This window comes from Benincasa hispida, chromosome 12, assembly GCF_009727055.1.
Source record: "Benincasa hispida cultivar B227 chromosome 12, ASM972705v1, whole genome shotgun sequence".
In the NCBI taxonomy this organism is placed as follows: Eukaryota; Viridiplantae; Streptophyta; class Magnoliopsida; order Cucurbitales; family Cucurbitaceae; genus Benincasa; species Benincasa hispida.
This window is the reverse complement of record NC_052360.1, coordinates 78,842,440-78,855,024: the sequence shown is the minus strand read 5'-3', so window position 1 is coordinate 78,855,024 and position 12,585 is coordinate 78,842,440.

The window sequence follows — 12,585 nt, the reverse complement described above, 5'->3', positions numbered from 1 at the left end:
ACACATACATAATGATGGATTTCATCATATACGATTTCCATATATCCTCAAAGCTATATGATAGAGATTTAGTGACTAAGGAAGGATACAAAAAATACGTACTCGCCATTTAGAACAACTAATCCAAATTAAGAATGTGATTTACTATGAAGCTATAAGAAAATGAAAAAAGAACAAAAAGGATTCAACAGTTATCAGATAAAGGAAAGAAACAAGTTGAGATCCTTGATTTGAATATTATGTATATGAATTTGAGTAAATAGTTAATTTGGCCCGGAGACATAACTTAGAATCTAGCAAACTACTTGTTGGAAAACTTTGTTAAATGAAAGATCTATACATCATTCTATGCATACTTATATAAAAATAAATTATTAACAAATGAAAAAGAAAACCCACCACAACATTGAATAGCCACATTTAAATCCCATAGGAAGAATATTGAACATCAACAAAACTTGTCTCTATCATTCATTAAGATTTAGAGAATGCAAAAGTCAAAATAGAACCCAACAAATTAAGCCACAAACGGTCAAACGAACAAATACATTACGAAAAAAATCAAAATAAAAAATTGAAAATAGTTAGTTAGTTTGAAAACACACACATAAATAAGTTTTTTACTAAATGAATCAAAACATACATACTTGTCATAAGGAATTAGCTATCCCTAAAAAAAAATCCAAGTTAGGACTGTGTTGTAAACTAGATAATATATTGAAACCATACGCAATAAAAAAAGTCATACATGACTAAGTTCAAGAAACAATAAACTATTTACTAAGGTCTCGTTTGATTATCATTTTGTTTTTGAAAATTAAGCTTATGGACACTACTTCTTTCACCAAATTTCTTCTTTTGTTATCTACTTTTCACTAATGATTTAAAAAAACCAAGCCAAATTTTGAGAACTAAAAAAAATAGCTTTCAAAAAGTTTTTTTGTTTTTGAAATTTGCCTAAAAATTCAATCATTATACATAAGAAAGGTATAAATCATTGTAAGAAATGTGGATCATATAGGCTTAATTTTCAAAAATAAAAACAAAAACCAAAAATTAAATGATTACCAAATAGGGCCTAAACTTTTTGGGTGGAGATATAATACTAATGAAGGTTCAATAAGCAATCACTTGATTATATAGTGTAACATCATTCTCTATACACAAACATTTGCATACAATAAACTTTATTTATATGTTCATTACTCGACAATTCATTCTGAAGGAACTCTTATCAAAGAGAACCCATGAGTGGAAGTAAGATCGTTTCAAATTTATTGTGACAAATTACAAGCATTCACAAATATTCAAACCAGTTATGCATATTCTAACAAATTACGACATGCTTTAGAAATTAAAAACAAAAGAGACGAGAGACATACCTTTGAAGAACTTTTCTTCCACACACCTCTCGCTCTCGTGAAGACTTTAGACATTAAAATCTCGCTCTCACCCAGATCGTCTACCTAGTCGTCTGGTAGTCATAAACAAATTTCTCCACGAACAAGTAACCTCTCGAACACCACCACTTAGTAACCTTGGTATTCTCGGAGTGAGAATCCAGGAGGTGTCGGATTTGGTAAAGGCTCTATTGGATTTGGTAAAGGTTTGGAGAAAACGACGATCGAACTCAACGACCAAGCAAGTAGGAGAGTATAGAGTCTTTAGTATAGACTTAGTGCTTGATCATTTAATAAAGATATACGATCGTTTAGGAAATCAGGTGTGATCATTTAGATGATCATTTAGTGAAGCTCACTTACATGTGATTGCTTCAATAAAGTTGTTATTGAACATATATATTGCATTTATAGATTTCTAAATCCAATAAACTAACAAACCCATGGTTATAACATGAATACTTAAACTTTATGTAGAGACATAAAAGGGGATCAAGTTTGAGTATATAGCCAAAACAGTCTATAAGTATATGGATAGGGTTGGATACCTTATCCTAGTAACACTATGGATGCGGCCCACTTTGTATATTGATACAAACGATATGATCCCAAAGTTGTTCATGTGAAATCATGCGAGTTGGGCATCCTATACAAAAGATGTTTGAATAAGACTGATCACAAAATAGTCACTTTTCTTTATAACGATCGTTTACTGTTAAAACTGGCCATTTCAATTAAATGACCTAAGGGAACTCGATCTCAATCTTGAGCTAACTACGAACTTCTGTTTATTCGGGATTATCCTTTAATCTTCGTGGGCGAGAATGGCTCAACATCATCGCTCAGTAAGCCTCCCATTTTAGGGGTAAAACCGGATAAATAGCTGTGGACATAGTCCTGCAAGATGGAATTCACTCCTACTCATCCTAGGATTAACAAATAGGTTGTTCCCTTAAGTACTGACTTCTAGTCTTGAACAAAGGAGTCCCGCCCTCTTTATGGCTAAGAGGGACTCAGTTCATTTGTAGGACCATAAACCAATTATTCATTAGAGGATCAGTTAAGAGTTAAGGAACAAGATGTATCATAGGGATAAAACGATAATTTTTTTACCTAGTTGTAAATATGAACAACCTATGAATGATTGACTTACTGATTATGGTTAAGTCAAGTGGACGGAAATATATATATATAGTGAGGAGAGTGCAACTACTGAGCTATAGTGGTGTGTCTCAATAGTTAACGAATATTGATTAATTTGATTTAAAGAGTTTAATAGGATTAATCTCATATCGTTAGAGCTCATGATCGGTAGGTTCATTAGGCCCCTCTACTAGCTAATTAAAGGATTAAACCTTAGAACAACGTGTTGAGAGAATTTGAAATGTTCAAATTTAATTTAAGGTTTGGATTATTATATTTGATATAATAAGCATTTAACTAACAAATTAAACGGTTATGGAGAGTTCAAAATAATATGATTTAAATATCAAATACATGAATAGTGATTCATGTTTGAATTAGGTGTTTTATTAATTTAATATTTGATAATAAATAAATAAATTAATTAATTAATTAATTAAATTATTTAATTGATGAACAATTTATTTATTTAATTTTTAATTTGTGAAATTCAAAACATAAAATTGATTTAATTTGATTAAATTAATTAATTGTAAATAAATAAATAAAATAAGATTAAATTTTATTTATTATTATTTATGAAATTTTATGAAATTTCATATAATATTAACATAAATCAAATTAGTGGGAAAAGTTGGATTTTTCCACTAATTGATACACCTAATTCACTTATTAAGTAGAATTTTGAGTGTCAACATTCCATTTAATCAAATTTGCATGTTTAATTTGGATAAATACTTGTTTTGTCTCATAGAATTTGGGCATGCAATCTGATTTTCTGAAGAAAATTCTCCTATCAAAATTTCTCTCCAATTCTCTAACTTCACCCCAAAAATCTCTCTCAGTTTGGATCCCACAATCCAATCTTGAGATTAGTTGAGAAGGCTTTTGTGGTAGTCTACTTCAAGGTTTGAAGAAGAAATTCGTGGAATTTATAACAATCAAGTGAATTCATCAAAGGTTGTATTCTTGAAACCCTATTTCTATTATTATCATGAACATACATGTTAATCTACTAAAATTAATGTAGTTAGAGTGCTTAATATACTAATAGCTTCCGTATGTTAAATGTCAACTCCATCATTAGAGCCCACACTTGGAATCCTAAAGCATAATGGGGAAGCTCTTACAAGGGTGTCTTTTTTCGTTGAGAGGTTCGAATTTATTCATGTGCAAAGGAGAGGAATCGTGAAGAAAGGAAAATCTTCAAGGGTGAATTTTCTTTTTCCCTTTCTTCTCTTCTTCTTCATTAGGAGCATGCTTAGGTTTATGTAATTTTATCCTATTTTTGTGTGAACTAGTTCACTATTTTTATGTTTTATAAAGTCGATCTTCAAATTGTATGACGATCACATGCTTCCACGAGAATCCGCTTCCCTTCAGGATCCATATCCTTGGAAATATTTTGCTGATTAGATAGTTAGAATATGTGTTCTTAATGACGAGTTTTTCTCTGTTTTAGTTTGTTGTCAGAAACATGCATGCGAGGCACTTTAGTTGTAAATACACAACTAAAAAAGTGTTAGACTCAGGATTGTATTAGAAAATACTTTTTAGGGATGCATATTTCTATTGTAAAACATGCAAGAGATGTCAACAGTCTACAGGCTAATCCCGTAGGGATGAAATATCCCAAATCCCTATAATTGTTTGTGAGACATTTGATGTTTGGGGATTAGATTTCATGGGTTTTTTCCTTCTTCTTGCGGATTTAAATATATTCTTCTTACTGTAGACTATGTTTCCAAATGGGTGGAAACAAAGGTCACGGTTACAAATGATTCTAATGTGGTTGCAGGATTTTGAAGATCTCACATGCTTAGCAGGTTTGGTTTTCTACATGCAATCATTAGTGACCAAGGTACATATTTCTGTAACAAGGTACAACACTCTTAAAGAAATATGGTGTGCAGCACTGCGTTACCACTCCTTACGACCCTCAAACAAATGGTTAGACAAAAATTTCAAATAGAGAGGTGAAATCTATCTTAGAAAAATTTGTGAATCCTAGCAAGAAAGATTGGAGCCTGAGGGTAGATGATGCATTATAGGCTTATCGTACAACCTTTAAGACACCTATAGGGATGTCTCCTTATAAGATGATCTATGGTAAGGCTTGCCACTTTGAAAATTCTCTTTTCTACAAAGAGCGAACAAAAGAATTCCACGATAGGATGATAGCACCTAAGGAATTTGAATTTGGCTAGAAAATGCTCCTCTATAATTCTAAATTAAAGTTCATGGCAGGTAAACTTCGTTCCAAATGGTTAGGTCCTTTTGGTGTTACTAATGTTTATCCTAATGGTGCAGTAAAAATTCAAAGTTTGGAGACTGGCAAATCATTCACAGTTAATGGGCATCGACTGTAGTTTTTCATGAAGGAGATTCTCTAGATCGTTTTGATTCTACTTACCAACTAGATTCACCGGTTTACATTTGAATAGAGCCAAATAAGGTCGAGCAACTGACCTTAAAAATTTGCGCTTCTTGGAGGCAATTAAGCCTTAAATCTTTATTGCTTTCATAATTAAATTTTATTTTTCGTAAATTTTCTCTCCTTTTTATCTTAATATTTCCAACCTTCTTGTTTTGTTAGGCTTTTGAGTTGGGGATGCTTGTTTGAGAGGAGCCATATTCCTCCATCCACCTTTCAGGAAAGTTTTCTATTTCCTTGTGCTTTTAATTTCTGATATTGGGGACAATATATATTTTTAAAGTTGGGGTAGGGTGTTTGGTATTTTGGCTCTTATGTTGATGCATGTTGGTAGTCCCTAAACATCTGAGCCTAGACTTGTGTGCTTTTAAATATTTGTTTACATTGATGATGTACTCATTGAGAACTTGCATGTTTGAGACAATGTAGGAAGAAAGTAGTCATGATTTTTTAGTTTTTTTTTAAAAATAATTTTCTTCATTATTGCATGCAAATTTTAGTTCTTTACCTGACTATCCTAAGTCATGCATGCTTAGAATAGTATTATAGAACCTACATTTTTGTTGTCACCCTGAAAGACCTTAGTGATAGAATTGGACTCTCCTAAATTTCAATTTAGCAGTAAGAGCACTAGGTGCAAACCAACTATTTTTCTCACAAAAAAATAAATATAAATAAATATTAATATATTGTTAATAAAAAGAGGTTTACTCCACTTTCTTAGGGACATGACTAACCTGGGGCGGCTATGATACCTGTAGTTTCCCTCTGAGCTAAAGTATTCCCAAGAAATAAGTAGCTTGGCACCCTTGAAGGGACTCGATCCGTAGTTGGATGTCTTTCACGTAACCCATGTGGATAATTCAAAACAAAAGTATTTTCTCTAGAAAAGAGTTTCCTCTCCATTATATTAGAAGAAAAAAATGATTAACAATAAATGGGGTTATTTTTTTCCTTTTGTGTGTTATTGTCACTTTGGAATCTAAAGTTTAATTCATAGTTATAGATTTACACCTAATCTGTAATTTTAGGTTCTTAGATCGCCAAGTAACGAAAGTTAAGTTAGAGTTGCATTTTGATTTGACTTTTCCAATCGAATAGCATTCTTCTATCTAGCTTAGGACAAATTCGCATCGATTGCGTAATTGAGATGTTCCTAATTATTTTGTTCATTTTAGCAATTACCTTAGACATTAATGCTAATTAATTTGCATGTTTAGGAGGTCGTTCCCCTCGGTGTAAGAATTAATTTGATTAATTGGACTTCCTTCAAACTTCTCTAGAAGTAATTGACTAAGTTAAAAACTGATTAAATTGCAAGATACTTTCTAATTAATCAATGATTGAGCAGCGAATTAGGAATAAATTCAATTTATCTTAAGCTAGGCTTTGTTTCATTGATGGTTTCAATTTACTCAACATCAAATTTGTATTCAATCGTTACTGTTTTTAATCAAATTTCTTGCAATTGAAACCAACTCATCAAAGCCCCCTGGTTACTTACAACAAGTAATTTAATAAGAAAATTGACTGGCTCTCTGAGGATCGACCCGTTACTACCTTAATACTCTGAAATTATAGTAGGAAACAAAACAATTATTTGATCGAATCGAAAGTCTCGACAGCTTTATTGTTCGCCAAAAAAGAACGTTGTACGGTTCGACTCTAAGCCGTGGAAAGAGTCAAGTTCATAGTGACATACCCAAGAGGAGCTTAGGAAGTGGAGGTAGGCAAATAGTGCCGAATCACTATAAAATCACGGTGCCAATTTCTCCATCCCTCTCCTATTTAATTTTGCAAATAATTTATTGTTATTTTTTTATTTGCACGAAATTAATTGCTATAATTTATCCTTGAAATTAATTGCTCACATTTGTCTATTTAAGTTGGTTGAATTATCTTTGCATATTTATATTACTAATCTTATTATGAAAACTAAATTGGATACTTGAATTTATTTGCACGAATTTATTGTTTAAATTACTTGTTAGCAAAAAGTTTTTTAATTTATTTAATTGGTCCCACACAATTTTTTTTTTAATTTGTTTGATTAAACCCTATTCACCTTCCTCTAGGGTTGTCATACTAGTCCTAGAATTGATGCTCTTGTACATAAATTAGTTTTCAAATATTATTTTGATATATAAAGTATCTTATTAATATTTTAAAATTTATTTGAAAAACTTAATTACTAGAGCTATGACAACTTTAGAAGATCATTGTGTTAACAAACCTCCATTCTTTGATGATAATAGAAATTATGATGCTTGAAAAAATAGAATGAAAATTTTTATGTTTGCTATGGATTTTAACATTTTGTATGTTTGTGAGCATGATTTATCTAAATTGCAATTGAATAGTGAGTTGCTCACTTTTAATGCCAAAGCTATGAATATCATATATGGTACATTAGATAGAAAAATATGTGATAAAATTTTACATCTTGATTATGCATATGAGATTTGAAATTTTCTTGGTAATATGTATAACATATAAAATTCTCCTTGTACTACTAATGATTTATTTGATGTGAAGGAGAATTATAATTCTCAAAATGAAGGAAAAATCCATAAGTGGAAAATGAAAAAATGATAGATCCTCTTTGTGCGTAATGGCTCATTCAAATCAAGATTCCGGTGATGAGAGTAATGAAAATTAGGTAAATCATAAAACTCACTCTTATGATAAATTATATGATACTTTTGAAAATATGCAACATGATTTAGAACAACTTATCTCTAAGTATGTAAAACTATTAAAGAAGTATAAGACATTATCTATTGAAAATAAATTTTTGGTTGATGAAAGTGCATGTTTGAAAAATATAACAACTAATGATATTTTTCATGATGATAAATTTTGTGATGATGAGAAAGGTGTCTTGAATGATACAATCAAATTTCTTTAAAAAAGAGAATCATGAACTCAAATCTTTATCTTGTGAATTGAAATTTGAAGTGAATAACTTAAAAGATAAAAATGAGAAATTTTAATCTTGTTCTTTCGAATTAAATGATCAAATTGGTAGTTTGAAAAATAGAACTATTGATTTGGAAACTAACAATATAGCATTAGAAAATGAGAAAATTTATTTTGTGGATAAAATTAAGCTTCTTGAATGTGATAGTTATGAGAAAAATGATCTTTTGCATATGCTTAAAGAGAAAGAATTGTTTGCCAATGAAGAACTTGAAATTGCAAAAGAGTCCATTAAAAAGTTGACAATAGGTGCTCAAATATTAGATAAAAGTATTGTGATGAGCAAACCTGTAAACCCCGAACTCTAGTTTTCCTAAATAAGCATGTTTAGCCAAAAGAATGTTATATTAAATATTTAATAAGTAGAAATCCATGTTTATTTATAGGAAATATGGAGGAAGGGAAGGAAAAACACAATAAAGGTGGAGGCTCACTAATTGGTTTTGGCTAGAGGCACTAAGTGTGGGGTGACGTGGCGGTTTAATCTTAGAGCTCGGGAGGCGACAAGAAGATTAAAAGAAAGTAGAATTTCAAAAGCTTGGTTTTGGCAATTGGCATAAGAAAATTTAGTGAAATCGGTATCATTTGAAAGCTTGGAGAATCTAATTTTCGAGGTTGTCTTACCGGAGAAAGATTGCAGGAGAAGAAGAACAAAAAGTGAAGAATTTACAAAAGAGGCAGAATCTCGGATTAATCAGGACCCGAGGTGAAGATTGGAAGCTCCAGACCAAAATATAAAGCATTTTCGGCTGAAATTTTGAGGTAAGTTAACTCAATTGTAAACAAGTTTGTAGAAGGAAGTTTCTTGAAAAGAGTTCTGAATTTTGAGTTATGAATTTTTGAAGTTGAAGCAGGAAATCTGTGCATAAGCAGACAGTTGCTTGGGAAGAACAAGCAAACAGCTCACCGTGGAGAGCGAGAGCGAGATAAGGAGGATGAGGATCTCACTCAGGATGATAATCTCGCTGATTTTGTGCTAAAAATCTCGCTCAAGAAGGAAATCTCGCTAGAAATTTAGGTTGAATCTCATTGGTATGGTGAGTATCGTTAGGTTGAAGTTTTGTTAATGAAATGCTTGATCTCGCTCATGAGGATGAATTCACTCATAATGGTTATCTCGCTAGTAATATTGTTTTGTTAAGAAAATTTCCATTAGTAAATGATCTATTTGAGGTATTTTGCTAAGAATTCTAAAGAATTTAACCGGGAATTATGTCTTTTTAGGCCAAGAAGAGCTACGAGAGGCGTATAGACCGTTAAGAGCCCCGATGAGTTGTAAGTGACTAAATGAACTTAATGCTTTCAATACTTATGCATATAAGGCCAAGTAAGTTACAGTGATGTTGATGATGAATTTATACTTCCTCGAGCAATAAATGATTAATGAATAGCTTAACGAATCTTCCCCGACTTGTAAATGTTTTAACACAGGCCAAGGTATGTTGTGAAAGCATTACAAAAGTTAAGTTTCTAATGTTGAAATATGCTTTCTAGAGGAAAGCTATGATAGAATGAGTCCTTGTGTGATTGACAAGCAATGAAACTTAATTTGATGTTACGAAATAATCCGATACTGAAGGACATGGAGAAGGTATCTGGATAATAGTACCTAAGGTGTTGACGGTACTTAGAAAACTCCACGTGCACGTAGATAGTTCTGAATGAGAGGCCGAAGTATGGGTCTCCTAGGCCATATACCACCAAAGGGAGGTCAAAGTATGGGTCTCATGGCCAGTAATAGACGTTGGGAGCTAAAGCGATGTAGGCTCGTTCAGAACTAAGGAATAATGATGTTTAATGATGTCTAAGAATGGTTCTTAATGCTTATATTTAGAGAAAGTTGCTTGAGATGCTCATTGGTATATTTACATGTTTATAGTGATATAATGCATGGTGTAACATGATTCTATAGTCACTCACTGGGCTACTAGTTCATAGATTTTCTATGTTTTCCTTTTCAGGTAGCGGTTATATTCCTCAAGGTTGATCCTTCTATTGCTTGCCACTGAAAGGCCCGGCTTATTAAGAAGACTTAGGTTGATGATCTGTTTATGTACACATGTTTTGAGAGGGACTAGGGCTTTGTTAGAGAAGTTTAGGGCCATCTATGAATATTTTTCCCGTAGATGTTATTTCATGGCTGTATGCATATGTTTATATGATCTTATGTAGAACCTTAAGAAGGCATGCTATATGTGTACGTTATTAATGCTTTAACAGGTTGGTATTTAGATTAGAAGACTAAGGTGGTGAGTGCTAGCAGTAGGGCTATGACTTATATTGTTGAATGAAAATTAATTGTGAGCATGTTTTATGTCTTATGTTGAAAAGAATGTATTTTGAGTTAGTTTTTTTTTTAAAGAGAGCTAGTTTTTTTTTAAAGAGTTGTTAAATTCTTTCTAATAAGGGGAATATTTATGGAATTGGTCAATATTCATGAAGTTTTTAGTCAAAATTGGAGTAATTATTCCTGTATATGATACCTTACCTAAATTTTTGTTTTAATTTTTATTTTTATATGGCGTAATAGGTGATAATGTTGATTTGATATTTTGGTATCTCAATTGTTTGTTTTTACTTGAATGGTTTGATGTCCTTGGTTTGTATTGATATTTCTTATTAGAAAGAGAATGCTTGTTTTTATGGGGAGTTATTGTTGGGAATGCGATCAAGTCCCACATTGGTTAGATAAGAGGAAGATCATGGGTATCTAAGTGAGGATGACTATCTCTATTGGTATGAGGCTTTTCAGGGTAAAACAAAAAATAAAGCAATCCTCCATCCACATAAACGATTAGAATCACATTGTTTCTAACAGTTTACAACTATTGTAACAATTACAAAGTGGGTCATATCTGTAGTTTATTACTTAAACATGCTGGACTTTATTGAATGTGCATGGTTGATTTGTGGAAACGGAGCACATGGATATGCGTAAAGCTGGAGTCTTGGAAGAATATTCAATTTCAAGAGTTATGGAGTCTTATATGATTGTTGAAAAAAATTCTCTAGGCTCTCTAGAGCCCTTCAAATAAAGGAAAACCCCTTTATTTATAGAGTTCTTAAGGGAGCTTTGTGAGTTTAGACTTGGTTGGTCCATGGACCTTGCTCTTTGGGCCTAATTAATTGAATCTTAGGCATGGTTGGTAGGTTAACTTAAGCCTATTTTTTGGCTCAATTGGATTTGGGCCCAAATAATAATAACAAAATTGACCAAAATTATGTTACATGAAAACACATGGCATCATCGACATTTGCCAACTTATGTCTTCAATCTCAATTCGGAATACATGTCCACTTCTAATTAGTCCAAAATTTGATGATTTGTAATTTCATCATTACTTTAAGAAATGATAATATCAGTGCTATCAATATTTCAAGAAATTCCAATTTAACATTCTCGAACCAAAATATTGATATTCAACATCATTTGATAAGAGATCTAGTAAAAAAACCAAATAACATGATTCTTCTAGATCATATTTCTTTAGAACCCCAACTAGCTGATATGTTAAGTAAATTTTAGAAATTGAGCTAAGGAGCAAGATGTGAAGTTTCAAGGTAAAAATGACGAAAAATGGACCTATGATGAACTCTAAGGGCTATTCCTACACACAAATATTTTTAGAAACTTACGAAATATTATCACTACAAAATTGATATATAACAAATGGGGGATCATCTCAAAACATCTTTTTAAAGTAACTTCTTTTTCTTTTGATAAAAATCAAGACATATTCAATCCCTTTGAAGAGGAGCATTTTTACCAAAATTGGTACAAAGGAATCATGGAACCAATAAAATTGAATGTAAAATCCAATCCATGGAGATGGTTAGTCACTTTATCTTCTTTTCATATGGATTCAGATTCTAAAGCGATAATGTTGATACATAATGGATTATTCACCCTTCATTTTGGGCACCAAGGATGATTCTTCATACATTCAATCTGTTCTTTTTCTTTTTAAATAGTGTATAAGATAAAGATAGGGGATTTGAATGTTATTAACTTTTACTACAAGAAAAATCACTTTCAGTGATGCATAAACATGTTAAAAGTCAAAAAAAAAAGAAAAAAAAAAAGCTAAAAGTGTTAACAATGCGTACAAGCACGTTGTAATAGTATAGTAATAGATTTTAGAGACAATTTAATCACACCACTAAAACATAACATTTAGTGACACACATTACTAGCCGTTAATTTTTAGCAAAGAATTATATGTCGCTATTTGTTAAATACACTAACATTTCAAGTTTGTCACTAAAAGTATATTTTTAGCAACGTGTAAAGCTTGTTGCTAAGTATGGATTCTTGGTCATTGCAAGCATCTTTTGTGACATGGATAAACGTCGGTAGAATTTATATTTTGTGTCATTATAAACTTCAAGTTATATGATACCATTTTAAAAGATTTATAAATCTACCAATGAGAAATTAAAAGTTGAATGTTCCATCAAATAAAAAGTTCAATTTATATCGTAAATTTAAAACAAAGGAAGAAACGTTAATCTATAACTAAACTATGTTCTAAGTCTAACATAAATGCTTGACTTCAAATTTGATTCTTTTTTCAACTTTTTTAAGAAAAAAAATTCTTTTCTCAATCTAAAAAGAATATAATTTTAGCT